General features: G+C 43.8%; 1 long non-coding RNA gene across 1 annotated transcript; it reads left to right on the top strand.

Moving 5' to 3' along the window:
- Positions 1-6,616: 6,616 nt before the first annotated feature.
- Positions 6,617-12,834, top strand: LOC141147681 (uncharacterized). Its single transcript, XR_012245100.1, has 4 exons — positions 6,617-6,840; positions 7,236-7,322; positions 9,206-9,252; positions 11,688-12,834. It is a non-coding gene; the product is annotated as an uncharacterized lncRNA (long non-coding RNA).
- The last annotated feature ends 2,843 nt before the right edge of the window (positions 12,835-15,677 follow it).

Here is a 15,677-nt window from a genome sequence, read left to right as displayed (position 1 = left end):
TTAGGGTTATGTCCGAGAGACTCTTGCTTGTAGCACAGGAGAACTGCGGTATATGTGTGTCATGTATATAGTTTTATTTAACCACACCCCTCTTTTAGCCCCTCCCACTGTTAGTGCAAATAGGCCACACCCAACTAGTTGCCATGGCACGCATAGCATGCCGCATTATTATTTTGCCCATAGTTATCATGGGTGCCTAGGCACTCCTAGTTATACTTCTGGATAGAATGACAATATATTAGTGTGTCTGGCTCTAATTTATAAACTCTGGAGGAATTGGTGCCATTTTTAAGTGTCATTTTTTTAACCACTTGAAGACCAGGCCTTTCTGGCACTTTTTGTTTACATATAAGAGTCAGTATTCTTTGCTAGAAAATATCTTAGAATCCCCAAACATTATTATTTTTTAAGCAGAGGCTCTAGAGAATAAATTGGTGGGTTTTGCATTTTTTTTATGTCACATGGTATTTGCACCACGTTCTTCAGATGCAATATTTTTGGAAAAAATTCACTTTTTAACATTTTTTGTTGAAAAAGTCTTATTTGAACACATTCAAACATAAATGTTCCATAAACACCCACAAAAGAATGCAAAGTTGTAATGTACAAAAACAAATAGTCAATTACAGCATCCAACTCCACAGAACTTTTGGACGTAAGCTCACCGAAGAGAACATACAACCCCACCTAGTGGCTGCAAACGGAAATGACAGTACCAATAGAGCTCAATTATGGCATATTCCAAAGTCAGATAGTAGTAATCAACATTGTTACCCCAACACTTCATATTCCTGGTATGTGCCTGCTTTACCATGTACTTGTGTGAGAAAATATCCTGTTCTCTTTGTATTGCTTCATTTGAGAACACCGATAGGTCGTTCTCTTGCTATGCTGGGAACTAAGCCTGTTCTCCTCCAATGATCAGACTTCTCCTGACATACCCCCTCTACACAGCCATTCACTGGCAAGCTCAGTGTACTGCTTCTTCTCCTCCCCCAGCTCTTATGCAGCTGAGAACAGAGGGAATGCGATCACTTATAAAACAGGGAAAAATGTATTTAAAATGTTTCTTTTTAAAACTATAGAAAAATGTTTTGCCTTTCATTTCTATTTCAAATTGAATGGGTTGTTTTACAAGGTGATCATTTACAATCACTTTAAATAATCAAAGGTATTCTACCCCAATATCTTATCAATAATCAGGTCTACTCGAGCCAATCCTGGTAAATCAAATCAACCTCCCCAAACCCTCTCAAATTTAGCAGGGCATCCAGTGCTGGTAATTAACCCCATTATATCTTAAAGTAGTACCCATGTGTTCTCAGTTTTTTTTAATTTAATGCACAAAAGCACAATACAATACCATTTTTTTTGGTAAAATATAAAAGATGATATTAAGCCAAGTAAATAGATACCAAACTTGTCACACTTTAAAATTGTGCATGTCCGTGCAACCACGCAAATAACGTAAATTTTACTATCCATAGGCTTCGCTTTAAAAGCCTTTATAGGTTACCACTTTAGAGTTACAGAGGAGGTCTGGTGCTAGAATTACTGCCCATGATCTAATAATCTGATGATCGCTGTTTGCGTACGGGACAGGCACATGTGTTTGCCTTTGCGTGCAAGCCAGGGGGCGGGGGCACTTTGATTTTTTATATTACTTTTTTAAAAACATTTTTTACACTGTCACTGTGATCACTTTCATTGCTGCCACAAGGAATGTAAACATGGCTTGTGACAGCAATAGGCATGTGACAAGTACTCTTTATGGAGAGATCTGGGGTCTATAAGATCCCAAATCCCTCCTCTGCCCTTAAAAGTATTTGATCACACCAAGATCTGTGAGATCAAGTGCTTTCTGTTTTTTAAAAATGGCGCCATTTACATCCATAACATCCATACACTTGGGTTCAACAAAGCAGTGAAAAGTGCGAAGGGTGAAGTACAACCTATAGCGACTATAGCCAAGCATAGCAGCTACTTACATTTCAGTTATTACAGTCAAGATGCTACACTACAGATATGATACTTATTCTGATTGGTTGCTACAATTTACTGCACTATGCACATCATTACTGTATAGATCTTTGTGATACTTCACTGAATACGCTTTGCTGGGTCTACTGAGAAACTTTCATTCCTTTAGCAAGCAATCAACATCTTTCTTCTGGCTTTTGTTAGCATTTCCTATTTTAAAGTGGATCTTCACTCTCTTAATCAACATTGACTGTTTTTAATCCTTATGCTGTTACCATTAGTAAATAGATAGGAAAGTATATACAATAATATTTACTTGCTTTATGGCATACAGTAGCTCACACCAGCGCAGTCAGTTTCTAGGGCATTTCAGTTTCGGAAAAAAAAGTAAAACATGGCATGCTGCTATAGCAATAACTCTCGGTGGAGCTGCTGGTTTAAGTGGGCTTGTTACCTTCACTCTCGACACCCCTACTTCACCGGCACCGGGTCTAGGGTTCTGTCGAGTTTACCTCTGGACGATAAAAGCACCACCACTTGAATAAGTTTTCAATGCTTTATTGAACCAAGTAACGAAGGAAGTAGCAGGAAAGAGGCAGGAGGGAAGCTACAGGGAAGCTCAAATACCTTTCTTTAGGATTCTTGAGAACGTCCTTTAAAGTTGAATATTGTAATTGGATGCAATCCCCTTGTGGGACACAATCTTTGCTCGCCTGGATAGGCCTCTCTCACTTGCCTAGCAGCCAGTACGTAGCACGAACAAAAGTCTCTGCCACAGACTTGCTTGAAATAAATCCGTACAATCCTCTGCCACAGGATGTATTAAACTTTGCGGTGAATGTCAGACACAGTACTTGGACCTCTAAGCCAACCCGGCAGTACTATGCTGTAGAACTACTTTAGGATACGTCCTCCAACCGAGTCACCAGGCCCCTCTCCAGACCAGCACTGCATGATCCTTCCATGACGGGTCCTCCCCTGGGATCTCCTCGGTTGTCCAGCTTCTTCACTCTGGATAGACAGCTCAGGACCATTCCTAGACTACTGTGGTAAGCCCCAGACATGCTTCTGGGCCCACCCACGCGCCGCGGGCCTCCGGAACGGAGGACCACGAGGTAGCACTCTAACGCAAACCTGTCGGCCAGGAGGGCCAGCAGGTGGCTGTAAAACGAACCTCAAAACATGGCGTCCGTCCCATAAATACCCTCTCCCAGAATGCAACTCGGAGGACCACCTCCACCGAGTTGTCTCCGGGACAGAAGAGCATCCATACACTTCGACACGTTGCCTTTCCAACACTAGCCAGTGGTAACAGCGACACCCACCGGCTCAGTGTGGAACCACACGCAACGTCAGCCAAGCTAGAACAGAGGCAAATCTAACTCCCCTAACGAGCAATTTACTAAATTTACCTATCAGTTGGTAGATCATAAATCTACCAGCGCTACACTGCATTTTTTCTGCACTGGATTATACTGGAACATGGCAAAAGGCATCAAAAATGCACCGGAATGCACTGGAACGCATCAAAAACGCACCAGACCCCAGTACAGTGGGGGGGGGGGGGGGAAGAGGAAAAAAAAAAAGGATCTGGAATGCATACAAATGCATCAAAACCACACTGGAATGCGTTCAAAACGCATATGCAGAAACGCACCAGGAACAAATCTGGAGTATGTTTTTGTGGTGTGAACCAGGTCTTACTCACCCCTCTGAACAATTGACATATACATAGAAGTTATTTGATTCATTACAATAACTTTTGGGCCAGTTCACACCACATGCAGTCCACTGAGTTTTTTTCTGCATCATAAATGCATAGAAAGTAGGTTACACGGTTTCCAAAGGCATAGTTCACACCAGTGCAGATAGTTCCAGTTCCAGAAAAAAAATAGAACATGCTGCATTTTTCCTGAAATGGACCATACTTGAACACAGTAAGGGCTAGTTCACACCACAAAAACGTCCTTCAGATCCATTCTGGATGCGTTTCTGCATGCCTGTTTTTGATGCATTTACAGGTGCATTCCAGATGCTTTTTTCTTTTCTCTTTTTTTTCACTTTACTTTGTGTCCAGTGTGTTTTTGATGCGTGTAGGTGCATTCCGGCGCATTTTTGATGCATTTTACCATGTTCCAGTACAGTTCTACTTTTTTTTTCTGAAAACCAGAACACAGTGGAACTGCAAGCACTGGTATGAACTATGCCTTTGAAAACCATGTAACCTACTTTCTATTTTGGATGAAGAAAAAAAAAAGTACTCGAACGCTTGTGGTGTGAACTAGCCCTGAAATGCATCAAAAAAGTATCAAAAATGCACCGGGCCCTAGTACAGTGAAAAAAAAACAGGAAAAAAGAATATAAAGCACCTGGAATGCATCAGAAATGCATCAAAAATGCACTGAAATGCGTTACAAACACTCATGCAGAAACACATCTGGAGTGCGTTTTTGTGGTGTGAACAAGCCCTAAAAACTGTTTGAGGGGGGGTTGTGATTTTCATTTTTTACCACTAGATGGAGCTCTATCCATATTGTTTGTACATCAATAACTGAATCTGGTCTTTTAATGTAGGTAGCAATGCAAAGAGAGTTTATTAAATAACAATTAGAACATCACATTTTTGACTGTCATTTCTTTCCTTATAAATAATAGTAGCATTTTAAATTTGTATCTGTAAAGTAAATCTGTCATGAAAAAATCATGAAGAATGCTACTGCTGACTTGCATACACGGCTAGTGGCTTGTTCAAAGTATTAAAGTGGACCTTCACCCTCTCAATGCAGTGGGCATCATTGCTCCCCTCCTCTGCAATCTAAATTGTACGTTTTTTTCATACTTTGTTTACTTTTTATGTTTTTTTTTGCCTGCTTCCTGGCCACCATGGTTATAATGACGTCTCCAGTGCTCTGAAGCCTCCTGAGATTGGTACATTACATATCTCAGGATGCTTCACTTTCCATACCACAGTGGGCAGAGTGGGGTGGGCCTGGCTCAAGCAATTAGGGAACCAAAAAGAGGCTCCTGGCACCAGGCAGGATAAGGTATGTGATATCAGGCCAACGGATCACAGAAGGATAGCACTGGATCCACTGGGCAGGTGAGTATGTGAATTACTGTAAGGACAACTCTGGATAATAGGTAAGGATTGGGGGAGGGTAGGGCTTGACTGGGCTCAAGCCCATGGGCCCCGCTCAATAGGGGGCCCCGCGGGCCCCAGCTGAGTGTACTCGGCTATACTCGGCTAGTTCCACTCACAGTCACGCCTAGTCCCGCCCTATGATGGATGTAACACAGGGACTGGGCGTGATTGTGAGCGGAGCTAGCTGAACCTAGCCGAGTACACTAGGCTATGTATGTCGGCGCTCGTCTCCGCTCACAGTCACGCCCAGGCCCACCATTGGACCTGTGTTATGTCTATCATAGGGCGGGACTGCGAGAGGAGCCGAGAAAAGCCACCAGGAGCCGAGATACACAGGACCAGCTTTGTGCATCTCGCACCATATTTAAACTGCAGTGACACTGACAAGTCACTGCAGTTTAACTGCAGCCTGGGCAAGGCTGCAAATGACACGGACAAGGCTGCAGATGGACACTGATAAGGCTGCAGATGGAGGTTGCAAGGCTGCAAATGACACTGATAAGGCTGCAAGGCTGCAAATGACACTGATAAGGCTGCAAGGCTGCAAATGACACTGACAAGGCTGCAAACAACACTGACAAGGCTGCAAGGCTGCAAATGACACTGATAAGGCTGCAAAGCTGCAAATGACACTGATAAGGCTGCAAGGCTGCAAATGACACTGACAAGGCTGCAAACGACACTGACCAAGGCTGCAAGGCTGCAAATGACACTGATAAGGCTGCAAGGCTGCAAATGACACTGACAAGGCTGCAATGTCACTGGGCAAGGCTGCAAATGACACTGGACAAGCATGCAGATGGACGCTATGCAAGGCTGCATTGATGAGCATTTAAATGTAAGTTTTTTTCATTAAATAGTTTTTTTCCTTAAAATTCCTTAAACTCTTACCTTGAGGTTTGCTGATTGGTTATTGGCAGTTATGTACTGCCTCGTTTACTACCATTGAGAAAACCTGTCTGCATTAGACAGTGATGTAATGGCGGACAAACGGTATCAGAGTGGCGCGCTTAAAAGAAAACTAAAGGTTTAAAGTAATGTATAGAAGGTAGGGCCCAAAAGTGACTCAAGCCCAGGGCCCCCACCACCCTAAGTCCTGCCCTGCACCTAGCACACAGACAAAAACCTATATGCCTGGGAATAATGGCACCACTGGCTATAACGATTATGGGCCCACTCAAACTTTAGCGCTTTGTTGTGTTAAGGCATTTTATTAATTTTAAATGGACTGCCAAGGCACCACTATGCAGACAAAAATGGACATGACATAATTTTTTCAATGCAACACATGTAGTAGATAGGTAGTGCTGCCAGGTATTGTTGACCCTTTAAGATGGGATTGTGTGTGCTGCTGCTATTCCTCTTTCTCTCCTCTCTCCACAGTAAAAGGAGAAGGATTCCTATTGGCTGCAGCTGAAGCCCTGGGAGGTCTGACTATTAAGGCTGGGAGCTGCAAGGACTTATGGGGGATGTAGTCCCAAGGAAGGCATAGCCCAGCAAGGGAAAGACTGAATGGGACTAAACGTCCCAGGAGAGGAAGTTGCCTAGCAACGGGAGGGAACTGGGAAAACATATACTGGAAGGACAGTTTCACATTGAGAATGAGCTGCATTCTGGGTTTGCTGTCAATATGTCATAAACTGTCTACAGTCGAATCCAGTGACTCTGTACTGGATGCCCCAAGAGATGAAGGAATTTTCATGATGAACTCCAAAGTGGTAAGAGGCCTTTGGCCACCATCTTTGTCACATTCCTGCTTAAAGGGACAGTATTACCCCTTTCTGGGTCCCCCAGGCATTTGTTCTGAGGAGTGTTTCCCATTATTGCTGGGATTACAAAACTCTGTTTACAGGGCTCCAATGTAGACTCTGGGCCCCCAACGCCGGCCACTGACAGCCATTTACCACTGGCCAATGGGAAAGTGAATAAGGAGCAAATGTGTCTTATAGCCCCTGTGTATACCGCCCATATTTAGGACATCCATTATCTGTGAGACTAATGTTATTATGTTTGTAAACTGCATCTTTGGTGTAACTGTTTATTGCCACTGTTTATGGTACTGTTGTCCTACTCTGCTGGGCATGTTACCAAAATAAAAAAAACATTCTTTCAGCCTCAGTGTGTCAGCAAGTGCATTACTGCCTAGAGGGTCGCTAACACCAGGAACAGGGGAACCCAAACATCTGTGGCTCCTTCAGTGGTAAGTGCTACATTAGGGTTTTTATAATCTCTTAAATTGGCTCTTTCTATTCCCTATGCTATTTAACTAATGGTACCTGTTTATAGAGGCTGTTGTAAGTTTTTAATTGCTCCTTCTCTCATGCTACTGCTTTCTAATAATCCCTAGATAGCTAGAGAACTGTAGCAATCCTCCTGCATAAGAAATGACTTCAGAATATAGTATGAAGTCTGCCCAAAAACAATTACATGGTGCCTCTTTTTCCTAATTGCTGGAATGAATTTTTTTCCTATTAGTTGTACTGTCAACATTGGTCACCCTCCTTTCCTATAATGACAGAAGCTTTTCATATTATAGTTCCAGAATATAAAAATGGCAAATTTACCCATTCTGATCTATATACTGTGTATATGTAACCAATCCTGCTTTATGAGGGGAGGCCATTTGATAGCTGATCAGGAACTTTCCTAAATTCTTTACACTGCCTCTACACCTAATGCCACGTACACACGTTTAGAACGTGATGACGTACGACGGGACTAGAAAAAGGAAGTTCAATAGCCAGTAGCCAATAGCTGCCTTTGCGTCATTTTTGGTCTGTCGAAATAGCATACAGATGAGCGGTTTTCCTGATAGGAACTGATTCCGTCGTAAAGATTTGAAATATGTTCTATTTCTAGGTCCGTCAGAATTTTAGAAAAAAAAGTCCGATGAAGAGCACACACGATCGGAATGTTCGACGGAATGATTCCATCGGACCTTTTCTGCCGGAAAGTCCGGTCGTGTGTACGCGGCATAAGGGTCTTGGGCTTTGAACGTGGGACCCCCTTTTAATAATACCCTGACCCAGGCAGTTCATTTACTTTTAACTTACAGTAATAAGGGTCTAGTCCTTTAGTAACTTTCAAATATTTATTGAGACTTGATGAGGAGAGAAAAAAAGGGATACCTAAAAATCTGTTTCTAGCATTCCAATTCTCTGACTGCAACTTCAGAACAGAGCTTTCTCAGGCACACAACTAACTTCTATAGGAGTATTAATAATTGCTGGATGTTGGATAATCAATGGCACCACATCCCTATATTGAAAATAGTTTGATAGGAAAGATATAATGGGATTTTTAGGGTGCCACGAACAAATCAAAACCAATAAATAAAAATATCAAATTTATTTATACATAGATAAAATCATCAGGATATCATCATACAATAACCATATAGTAAATAAACAGCAGTAATTTCTTGCTCTACATGTTTCGCCATACGATGGCTTCCTCGGTAGATAAGTACTGCATGTACGGTCACTACAAGTTGAGAACAATATATTAGAGACATACAAAGACATAACTTCTATAGGAAGTAAGCCTTCCAGGTCCTGAGCTTTAGCCCAGAGGCCTCCAGGTACACAGATCCTTTCCTTGAAGGGGTGGACAAAAGGATCATAGATGTTTGATCAGATGTTTTGTTAGAGCATAGTCCAATTTCTAATGACTATTAACTGGGCATTAGCCAGCTAACAAGACAAGCAGAACTCACCTTTGTCACAGCACTCTGTAGCCTACTTAACAAATTCTGACAGAAAAGGTAACACAGGGACGTCCTAAACATGGCCTTTGAAAAACAGCAAAAGATTTTAAGCAGTTTTTGGGCTATCTTGCATGCATAGGGTTTTAAAGATCTACCTAAATCTTAAAGCAGATCTTCACCTAAAATGGGAAGTTGGTTGCATTGCACAGCTGCTCCAGATTCTGGCTGCTTCAGTTGTAATGAATCTCCACAGTGAATCAATCACCATGCTTAACTACTTAACCCCTAGGCCAAGTCTAACATTTCTCTCCTACATCTAAAAATCAGCATTTTTTTTTGTTTCGCAAATCATTTATTGGATTTTTATGTTTTTCCAGAACAGTGCAAGAAAATATAGCAGAATCATAAGGAACATGGTACAGAGGTGCAGGGCCGTCTTTAATTTTGATTGGGCCCTGGGCAAACATTTTCTTGGGGCCCCCCCTCCATTCTGAGACATACAAAAAATAGCAGGTAGACTCAAAATCAGTTTACTGCAGCAGATCACACAGCGATTGCAATTGTTTGCCAGAGGTTACAGCCTATCTTTACTGCTCAATGGCTGGTTTCTAGAGGTTACAACACATAATTTCTGCTTGCCGATTGGTTGCTAGAGGTTAATGTACATTATTAGCGCTCACTAATTGGTTGCTAGGGGTTACAGCACATCATTAGCACTTACTGATTGGTTGCTAGAGATTAAAGCAGATCACTACTGTTTGCTGATTGGTTGCTAGAGGTTCATGCACATCATTACCTCTCACTGAGCAGTGGAGCAATCCCAAATAATTGAGCAAGTAAAGGGGCACATTAATACACATACTACAGGAGAGGTTCAGAGACTGCGGACATACTGCAGAAGACAATCAGAGACTGCGGACATACTGCAGGAGACAATCAGAGACTGCGGACATACTGCAGGAGATTACCAGAGACTGCGGACATACTGCAGGAGACAATCAGAGACTGCGGACATACTGCAGGAGACAATCAGAGACTGCGGACATACTGCAGGAGACAATCAGAGACTGCGGACATACTGCAGGAGACAATCAGAGACTGCGGACATACTGCAGGAGACAATCAGAGACTGCGGACATACTGCAGGAGACAATCAGAGACTGCGGAAATACTGCAGGAGACAATCAGAGACTGCGGACATACTGCAGGAGACAATCAGAGACTGCGGACATACTGCAGGAGACAATCAGAGACTGCGGACATACTGCAGGAGACAATCAGAGACTGCGGAAATACTGCAGGAGACAATCAGAGACTGCGGACATACTGCAGGAGACAATCAGAGACTGCGGACATACTGCAGGAGACAATCAGAGACTGCGGACATACTGCAGGAGACAATCAGAGACTGCGGACATACTGCAGGAGACAATCAGAGACTGCGGACATACTGCAGGAGACAATCAGAGACTGCGGAAATACTGCAGGAGACAATCAGAGACTGCGGACATACTGCAGGAGACAATCAGAGACTGCGGACATACTGCAGGAGACAATCAGAGACTGCGGACATACTGCAGGAGACAATCAGAGACTGCGGAAATACTGCAGGAGACAATCAGAGACTGCGGACATACTGCAGGAGACAATCAGAGACTGCGGACATACTGCAGGAGACAATCAGAGACTGCGGACATACTGCAGGAGACAATCAGAGACTGCGGAAATACTGCAGGAGACAATCAGAGACTGCGGACATACTGCAGGAGACAATCAGAGACTGCGGACATACTGCAGGAGACAATCAGAGGCTGCGGACATACTGCAGGAGACAATCAGAGACTGCGGAAATACTGCAGGAGACACTCAGAGACTGCGGACATACTGCAGGAGACAATCAGAGACTGCGGACATACTGCAGGAGACACTCAGAGACTGCGGACATACTGCAGGAGACAATCAGAGACTGCGGACATACTGCAGGAGACAATCAGAGACTGCGGAAATACTGCAGGAGACAATCAGAGACTGCGGACATACTGCAGGAGATTACCAGAGACTGCGGACATACTGCAGGAGACAATCAGAGACTGCAGACATTATACAGGAGATGGTCAGAGAACTTTCAGCAATGCACAGCTTTACAGTTAAATAACACAGCTCAGGGTTTAAACAGTCAGGCATTCTATGGTTGTAAGGACATACCTGGCCAGCCAAACTTACTACATACATTCAGGACTGTGGGCGGGGCTTCCACTCTCTGCTCTCACTAAAGCAGCTGGGAGCTCCACTGATGCTTTGTTGGGTGGGCCCTGGGCCCACATCACCCGTGAATGGTCGCCCCGATGACAGCTTTGCAGAGCGCACAGAGGACACGGGAGGATGTATTCCGCACTAGCCAGCTGAGAGGGGCGGGGCCGGGAGCTCCACTGACGCTCTGACCCCGCCCACGTGCAGCCTGTGTACTGGGAATAGAGCGCCTGTAGTGAGAGCCAGTGATCGGAGTGGGAGTGTCATTGGAGCTCCCGGCCCCGCCCCCGGACCTCTGTATTCACCAGGCAGTATAGAGGGGGCGGGGCCGGAAGCTCCACTGACAGTCGCACTCCGATCACTGGCTCTCACTACAGAAGCTCTTTTCCGAGTACACAGGCTGCACGTGGGCGGGGTCAGAGCGTCAGTGGAGCTCCCGGCCCCGCCCCCTCTCAGCTGGCTAGCGAGGAATACATCCTCCCATGTCCTCTGTGTGCTCTGCAAAGCTGTGATCGGGGCCCCAATTCACGTCTGGCGCGGGCCCCCCAACAAAGATTGGGCCCGGGGCAAGTGCCCCGTTTGCCCTGCGCTAAAGACGGCCCTGCAGAGGTGCAGTCTTTAAAAGGGCTCCACCATAGTACAGAAATACAAACCATTTGCATAAACCAGACATTATGAACCATGAGGAGACAAAAATGGATGGTTCCGACAAGGAGTTCTCCATGCCATCCATCGTGGGCACCTCTACAGAGTTAGAGGGGAGGAGAAGCATCAAATTTTTCATGAAGAAGTGCTGAGATGAAAAGGAGGAGCAAGAAAAAGCGAGGAGGTGCAGAAGAGGAAAATCCGAGAAGATCTAAAAAGAGGAAGGAGAATGGGGACTTCTGTCTGGGATGGGATGGGAGAGGCAGGGTCGGGAAGGAGCCCATATGGGCCATCGGCTGGGGTGCTTAGGAGCAATGATGAAATTTGTCAGACCAAGAGCAAAGTTCAGTCTATATTCAAGTGAGCGTTATATGATATCCAGGGTCCCAAACCTTTAGAAATTTGGCATGGTAATCTTTAGGATGGATGTGAGCTAAAATTTGCATTTTTTTTGCTAGAAAATTATTTTGAACCCCCAAATTATATTATATTTTTTTTAATCAGAGGTCCTAGAAAATAAAATGGTGGGTGTTGCAATTTTTTTTGTCACACGGTATTTGCGCAGCGGTTTTCAAACCCGATTGGTTTTTTTTTTGGAATAAATACACTTTATTAAACTTTAATGTACAAAAACACAATATAAAACCCAATTGTTTGGTAGGATTTTAAATGATGTTATGCTGACATCACATAGTGCCTTGAAAAAGTATTCATACCCCTTGAAATTTTCCACATTTTGTCATGTTACAAGCAAAAACGTAAATTTTTATTTTTTTTTCAAATATAAATTTTATTGTTTTCAGCAAAAAGGGAAATGCCAATAATAACAGAAGATGTTCACAGGTAAGTACATTTGAAAGAAGCCCGTAACCCATCCGATGTATGCAGCATGAAACATCGATAACAATAAGACTTCTGGTGGGATATTCAGCATCCGTAGTTAACATTTACTATTGAGATCTGAGTTTATTGGATAGGGAATATCACCACATCTCCGTATTCATAGTTCTAGTTGCATAGTCCAATCCCTGATTACAAATAAATCGGAAAAAACACAGAGACTAAGAAGGGGGAACATAGAGGTTCCTGAAAGAGTGGAAAGGGGAGAATAAAAAGGTCAATGGGAAGAGGGGGAAGGGAAGGGGGGGGATGCTGACCCGGGTGTAATGTATATGTTGTCTTCAGGCCTGTTGTGGTTTGCTATTCAAGTGGCAAGCATAGACACTCCTTCGTCAGAGAAAATAAACATATTCCTAAGCATCCATGCCTTATGCCGCGTACACACGGTCGGACTTTTCGTCTACAAAAGTCCAACGGACGCTGACGGACTAAAGCTGGCTGGTAATCCGATCGTGTGTGGGCTTCTCCGGACTTTCAACGGACTTTTTTAGCCTCAAATCCGACGGACTTTAGATTTGAAACATGCTTCAAATCTTTACGTCGTAACTACGACGGACCCCGAAGTCCGCTCGTCTGTATGCTAGTCCGACGGACAAAAAAACGACGCATGCTCATAAGCAAAAACTAAACGGAAGCACTCGGTCTAGTAAAACTAGTGTTCGTATTGTAGGTAGCACATTCATCACGCTGCAAAATCTGTGATCGTTGAATGCAGCGCATTTTATTTCTTCTTTACGAATGCTCTAAAGAACGAAGGTGTTTTGCTGTTCATAATCAGAGTTCTCCCAAACTGATTTCTGGATTCTTTTTCTCTTTGATCTCATGAATGATATAGTATGCTTTTTAAAAACAATGTTTCCATACTAATAATACTTTTTCCCTTTTTTTTCTTTTTTTTTTTTTTTTTAGGTTTGTAAAGTTACCACAAAGAACCCATTATTCAATTTTTTTTTTCTAGTGATTATTTTTTAGTTTTTAGATAAAGTTAACCCAAAGCACCGTTTTTGGTTATGTAGATTTTTTTATTAACATTAGTAATGTATTTTTGGTGTGTTTTTTTCAAACTCAATGAGATTGTTGTCCCTTGTTAATTTAACATTGTGTGTAAAATCAATGATTTAAAAGAAAACACATAAAAGTCTTTTGCTAAACTCAAAAAAGATCCATTTATTCATGGTCAAAATAAAATAAAGAGGAAGTCAACGCTGGCAAAAGTCGGTGTACAAGAAAATTGGGATCTTGCGGAGTCCATATAAGAGGGAGCACAATCTGGTCCAAGAATCCCAGAGATCAACAGCACCAGCAGATGATCTAGATGTCCCCAGACTGTGGTCCTACAACAGCCTGCGTCTTCTGTCAGACCAGACTGAACCCAGGTCATCACTTTCTTCTCTTCCCTGCAGCCTTTCCTCCACGCTGCCCTGCAGCCTTCCCTGTAGCCTTCTTTTGAGGCTGTGGCTCTGGTGTTTCAGTTGTGGCAGGAGGAGGAGGAGGAGGAGGAGGAGGAGGGGGGGCTGCCTCATGTAGTTGGGTGTTTCGTGTTAGCGTGCCCTGCAGCCCCTTATGGATTGTTTCCCCAAATAGGCGCTCACAAATGAGGCGCTGCTCCCAATCCATCTGAAGAAGCCTGCTGGCTAAGTAGCAGCCATAGGATTCTTCCACTTCGGGGGGGCTCCTTAAAAAACGGGTGGCCTCTTGCATGAGGCGCAGGGATGCGTCCTGTGTGACCATCCCCTTCCTGGCCCTTTTTTTGGGAAGGTGGAGGGGAGGCACTTGGGATTCGGTCAGGCTCCTACTGGGCCCAGCCACCTCACTTGGCCCAGCCACCTCACTTGGCCCAGCCACCTCACTGGGAGCAGCCACCTCACTGGGAGCAGCCACCTCCTGCCTGACACTGGGCCCAGCCTCCTCCAGGATGATGGTGAATCCGGCCTCCTCCAGGCTGTCCATGGGCCCGGTCTCCTCCTGCCTGCCACTTTCCCCACATTCCTCCTGGATGGACTCATCCTGTGTATAAAAAAAGGACAATAGTTTGAGTATATTTTTTTGGGTTCATCAATGACACACAGTTTGCTTCTCATGAATAGCAAATTCAATGTGAATACATCTCTTTAATAAAAGAGTCTAATCAGACACCCTAATTATTTCAAGCAGGTGCCAAACATATTTAGCCACTACTGTCAATTGATATGTATACACAATTTTGAGTGCAAAATTATTTTAGACAATTATAACATCCAGTTAACATCATTAATATTAGTACAGTAAATATTTGTTAAAATAATTTACCTGACTCCAGATGGTCATATCCGGTTCATCCAGGATGGAAGACCCAGCTTGCTCCTCATCAGCCTCTGCTGGGGTGGAGGGAAGGGTGGAGGGAAGGGTGGAGGGAAGGGTTGAAAGTGATGGCCTGGCTTCATTCTGGTCATCAAGAAAACGGAGTTGATTGTAGTACCACAGCCTGGGTACATAAACATCATCTGCTGATGCTCCTGATCTCCTTGATTCCTGGATCTTCTTATGCTCCCTCTTATACATGTTCCTCAAGACCCCAATTTTCTTGAGCAATGTCTCCATTGTTGCTTCCGGGATGGTCGCCTGGACAAAGGACAGAAGTCTCTCCAGCGTTGACTTCCTCACATGCTTTGCATAATACTGAGGGTGTTTCACCTCCCACAAATTCCTCATCTCTCGATATTTAGAAATAAAAGCTGTAAGGAACTCTGGATCCTTAAATAGGGGATTCATTATATCTGGAAAAGATAAAGTCACAAGACAAAAAACACTTATTATAGGTTTCTGCTAACCCCTCATCATCTTCTCCCTATGTAGGCCTCATCAATCTATCAAGCCATATAGGCCGCTTGCTACAAAGTCATGACCATAAAACCCAAAAAAAAATATATTTAAAATTACCTTCGTTTTGTAACGTCCTGGTCCACTATCACCTACGCACAGAACGTACGTACGACACGTGCGCAAGGGCCCTCTTTATACACTACGCATGTGTGAAACTCCGCCTGCGTCGCCCGCCCCCGACGTTCGAAATTA

This window comes from Aquarana catesbeiana, linkage group LG06, assembly GCF_042186555.1.
Source record: "Aquarana catesbeiana isolate 2022-GZ linkage group LG06, ASM4218655v1, whole genome shotgun sequence".
NCBI classification, from domain to species: domain Eukaryota; kingdom Metazoa; phylum Chordata; class Amphibia; order Anura; family Ranidae; genus Aquarana; species Aquarana catesbeiana.
Note: the sequence above shows the minus strand (reverse complement) of the source record. Positions and strands in the feature narration are given on the sequence as shown.